The sequence below is a fragment of the Octodon degus genome, unplaced genomic scaffold (assembly GCF_000260255.1).
Source record: "Octodon degus isolate 3935 unplaced genomic scaffold, OctDeg1.0 scaffold00051, whole genome shotgun sequence".
In the NCBI taxonomy this organism is placed as follows: domain Eukaryota; kingdom Metazoa; phylum Chordata; class Mammalia; order Rodentia; family Octodontidae; genus Octodon; species Octodon degus.
This window is the reverse complement of record NW_004524627.1, coordinates 6,100,723-6,106,168: the sequence shown is the minus strand read 5'-3', so window position 1 is coordinate 6,106,168 and position 5,446 is coordinate 6,100,723. Positions and strand designations below refer to the sequence as shown.

Below are 5,446 nucleotides of genomic sequence, written 5' to 3'. Positions count from 1 at the left end.
GAGAGAGAGAGAGAGAGAGAATAAACAGGAAGGAGGGAAAAGTACAGATGCTTTCTCAAATTACATATTCCATTTCATTAAAAGTATTTCATTTATGTTAATGGCTTATCTTAGTTTATTGAAAATAAAGTGATATTATGTTTGTTTCTTTTTATAATAATCTCTTTGGTTTATATTTTGTATTGAATAACTACTTTGAACACAGTAATACTCCAGTGTAATAACTGTTGGTATTCCCTTATCAATTAGTTATGAAAATTGGTTTTATGTTTTCAGAAAAAAGACATTATGCCTGCATTAAGTAAATTAATGCATGTGCACAAGGGTCCCCAGACATGCACACTGGAGCATCAGCGATGAGAATCAAGGGCTGCCCAGAGGCTCACCTTGCAAGAACCTGGCTTCAGCTACAAAGATCCCGGGACACAGCGAGCAAGCCACAAACGCTCACTGAGTGGCCTTCTGTGCCACTGTGAAGTGAGGGACAGGAAAGGTGTCCCTGCAGAATAGTCCCATCAAAGCAGAGGGTTCCACGCCTCTGTCATGCAGAGACTGCATGCTTCTGACACCCTTGGCTTCTGCTCTTTCATGACTCACCAGAAAATGCAAAACAATAGGAAAACATCCTAGAAAGAGACAAGGGTATTGAAACATCCACACATCTGTGTCTAGGCCTTTAGGCTATAAGCCATAACAAGCAATTTTTGTTGAGAGCTGTTTTTTAATGTAAAAAAAGTATTTACTTAGGCACATTCAGAATGTCAACAAAACAGTTGCAACTCCTTTTTTTTTTTTTTTTTTTGCAATTACAAAGTGGTATTCAGTTAATAGAACAATTATTTTATGTAAGCTACATTAAAGAGACAACTGAAGATGGAAAACTACTGTCCCCATATATATCTAATTTGTGCTGTGTACCAAGAACCTGCTTTAAATTTCCATGCTAATTTATAACCCTCATACTGTACCAGGCAAGATTAGTGGTTACTTAAAACACCACCAGGACAGGGCTATCTAAAGCCACATTCCATAGTGTGGAATGTTTTTAACTATACAAAAAAAAAAAAAAGACACTGTAAAATTTAAAATAAATCTTGCACACCCTTACATTTCAATTTTTTCTCTTCAAAGGAGTGAATTGTGTAAGGGGGGGTAAATGTTTTATAGACAAGGAACAAAAAGCTGTGCTAGAACCAACTTATTCACCATCATCCTCTTCTTCATCCTCCTCATCCTCTTCATCATCTTCCTCCTCTCCCTCCTTATATTCTTTATTCTCCTCCTCTTCCTTCTTTTTCTTGCTTTTTTTCAGCCTTGACAACTCCCTTTTTTCTGCATCAGGTTTTTCTTTAGCCTGGTAGGCAGCAATGTCCTTTTCACAATTTTCCTACAGCTTAGCAGCCTACTTCTCATATGGCTGCTTGTCATCTGCTGCAGTATGATTCCACATTTCTCCAAGTTTCTTTGTGACATCACCAATGAAGAAGGCAGGATGTTCTCCTTTGATTTTTGGGTGATACTCAGAATGGAACACGAAGGCCAAAGGAGGCCTCTTGGGCCCATTGGGTCCTTGAACTTCTTTTTTGTTTCTCCTCTCAGAGGAATGTAAGTTTTCATTTTTCTTTCCTAACGCGCCTTGTCTGCCTTTGCCATGTCTTCAAAATTTCCATTCTCTTTAGCAGACAAGGTCTTCCACCTCTCTGAGCACTTCTTAGAGAACTCTGAGAAGTTAACAGAAGCATCTGGATGCTTCTTCCTGTGTTCCTCTTGGCAAGTTTGTACAAAGAATGCATATACTGACATCTTGCCTCTTGGCTTCTTAGGGTCTCCTTTGCCCATGTTACTTGTTTTCCTCAGTGAGGTACAGAGTCACCCAGTGCCTGTCGGGCTCTCACTCACTAGAGCTTAGTTTACTTGGTTGTGAGCTTTTAGTAAAGCAAGAAGAGTTAGTCAGATTGAATTTTCTAAATGCTAGTCAACAGGGTCAGACACAAGGGCATATTTGGGAGAAGGTGCTGTGCACTGTCTTGATGCTACCAACATCATAATGACTCACATCTAGTGACTTTGGCTGTTGATGTTGTACTAGAGATTCCAATTCAAATTCCAAGGAGAAAAAAAACCAAGTAGGTCCACTTGAATCATTTGCCAACTCTTTTAGCTAGATGAGCAGGGTTCAGAGGCTGATAATGGCAGGGGGAATAAGAGCACGTTCAAGTAAAAGACACAGCATAGGTGGATCACTGTGTGTTCATAGGACTGGCCACCCCTGGGCTTTAGCTAAGATTGCCCTGATTTTGCTAATTTTCTGTTGCATCTGTTTTAGACAGGCATTCCAGTAGCTTGCAATTATCTGTGTATGCATGCATAAGGCACATGCGAGAGCAGCACTGAACTCGCTCATCCCTTCCCACATGGAAGTTTCATCAGAGACTTTTTTCTGATGAATGTGCAACCCTAGAATCCTGAGATCCCTAAATAGAATAATCTCTGGCATATTATAGGTGCTATCAACTTTGTTCAATAAAAATAAATTGAGGAAAGTCTAGACCAAAGCCACCAACACCTGTGCACCAGTCCTCAGCTCACCCACAGTGGCACAGGGAATGTGACTGCACTGCCTCCTCAACTCAACAGCTCCATCCTCTCTCTGAAGAGCAGAAAGATTAGGAGATCCACTCTCGGAAGAACCTCCCAATGTTTTAATCTTGGTTGCGAAGAAAGCAGATAGTAAGTTCTCTCCTCATTCCAAAGCACCAGCTGCCCCTTAAGCCAAAAAACAGCTCAGTATTTGGGAGATGGTACATCAGCACATCAATAAGTGCTGCTGGAGAGATCTGACTCAAGTGCATCTCTTATGTGTCCTCTCCCACCACCAGCCCATTATAGACTTAGTAAATAGTTTGTGTTTGTTCACTTCTATCTGTATGACAGTAGAAATTCCCCCTGAGTCACATTCACAATTTGGAAATTAAGCATCCATCGCAAAGCACTGCCCCACACTTCTTTCTCCATTCTCCAGCTTGGATGAGCTCCCAGTGGGATCCAGCTACTGGAGAATGGTGTGGCCATGCATGTTCTTGCTCTGCCCAAGCCCCTCGCTCCTCCACAGCTGCTGCTTTGAATCTTACGAGTTTGGATGGGATGGGGGTGGGGTAGGGAATTGAGGGAAGGTTTGGGATTCTACAAACCTATGCAGTACACCCCTGCTTTCCAGCAGGCACCAGGGTGTGACCCCCCCACTACCTCCAGGGCAGCTCACATCCTCTGTGTCTGGCCTGACTCAGTTTCTCCTCCTTGACCCCCTCCCTCCAGAAGCAACACACTGCAGGCTTTGCAGGCTGCAATGATTTAATTTCATCATCTTGATGTCATTTTCTAAGGGCTCATCCTATGTCCTTCAGTAGAGAGCAGACTCACTGAGGTCAAGGTCACACACATCCTGTGCTTCTGCCCTACCTACCTGTGCACACAGAAGGTGGGGACCCTCTGAAGGCTTTCTGAGGGACTCAATTCCACCTCTACCCACATAGCCCACACTTTTAGAGCTTTGTCCTCGTTCAGACCCCGGATGTGGAGTTTAGGCCTGCCAAGTCACTCCCTACCACAGGCCCAGATGGGGACCACACAGAGTATCTGCATTTGTCCCATATGTCCCCTGCTCATTCCCTGCCTTGGCCATCAGATGGCACCAGGACTCCACAGGTCACCAAGACTGCCTGCCAGGTGTCCGGAAGGGAGCTTTTGCATCACAGCTGCCCTTCCAGAGAGTGTCAGCTGCTCCAGAGGAGTGCCCAGAGTTCTCCTGTGCCTGGGCTGTCTGTGTCTCTGTCTTCCTGGGGGGTGGGATGGGCTGGCCCTTATGTTTCTGTGATGCACATCACATTGCTGGGCACATATGCACACAGCTCCTTCTGTGAGGGAGCGAGCTCTTGGGTGTGGGCTTAGCAGGGCTCTCCTATGGCTCACAACTTGGAAGGCCCCAGGAGGTCTGACCTTATCATGGAAATGACAGTTTCAAAGAGTTTTCCATGTTCCTCCAAATCTAGTCTCTCTTTACCTCCGCCTGTACTCACTCTTATTTCCTGATTAGAGAAGACCCAAACTCCTGTTCCAAACTCCTGCTTTGTATTCCAATGGAAGACAAAGAGACCCCTAGAAGACCCTCTGCCTCAGAAGCTGTATTTTCCCAAAAGCAGAAAAACTTTGTTCTCATTACCAACTAGATTAGCAAGTCTTCCCAGCAACTCAGCAAATAGATCATTCAGTTAATGCTTAAATGTTTTTTTTTCTCCTTTTCAATGTTTTATAACTTTTTTGGACCAATTTTGCATGCTTATATCTGCTAATTTTAACAAATCATTTGAAAACAATATGAAACATATGAACCACTGTTGAATTCTTATTATATTGTTTAGTGAACTCTGTATCATTTCTGGTTATTTTTTTACTTTTTTTATTCTCTTTTAAAAAAAACCTAAAAATTTAAAACAACTTTTTAAAAAAGTAGTTACAAAGTTTAACATATCAATGCTTGATGAAAAATACCTGTTCCATGTTATCCCTAAGATGTTTGATATTCGGACAGATAGTGAAATTAAGCTCAACAGCCTAGGTTGTATGGTAATAACAATAAGCTTCTCTTCTGGAGGGTTAACAACCTAAGTTTGCAGACCAAAATTAGAGAAAAAGGAGGGCCACAAGGAAAGCCAATATTTTGGCCCTAGTCTTCCAAGGTCAATTAAAACTCAGGACATATGAGAACTTGTACTGTAACGTCATGTAACTCGGTAGTGTCCCAAATTTTCTGATCAAGAAGATTATGGGGCCAAAGAGGAAAGTGATCAGTGATGTAGAGTATGCCTAAGGAGAGTCACATGGAGAGAAAACATTCTCTCAGGCTTTCACAGAGAGCACATTGGCCAAACAATGACCGTGACTCATCCACATGGCTGACACTGACAAAGGATCTACAATCTGAGGTACAGGATCTCAGCATAAATCCTGAAGGGATTTCACTGACCTTATCAGATCCAAAAGCTACAATTCTTGTTACATAGGTCTTGTTTTATCTTGGTCTTAACCATCCAGCAGAAAAGTATAAAAACGAAGTATAAGAAGTAAAGCCATATTGTTATGCTGAGCTGTAGAGGACTCAGGTCAACAACTTCTGACATTGCCAGTCAAGTGGAAGACCCAATACTATTATGGACTACTGGACTATTTTGGAATATTTTTCTGACTTCACACACCTATAATATTTAAATGATGGAACTAAACAAAAAAAGGAGATACAGATGAATGACCATTTTATATCTGTGTATGCAGTATGGTTAGGATACATATATAACTACATTCTCTTAATTCAGTGAATAGAGGGATTTGTTCTAATAGTGTTTGTAAATAGGATATCATCTCTGCATCTTGTACAACAAATAACCACTAG

The 5,446-nt window shown here is 41.9% G+C and overlaps 1 pseudogene; it reads right to left on the bottom strand.

Moving 5' to 3' along the window:
- Positions 1-1,198: 1,198 nt before the first annotated feature.
- LOC105742430 lies at positions 1,199-1,839 on the bottom strand (annotated as a pseudogene).
- Positions 1,840-5,446: the final 3,607 nt, after the last annotated feature.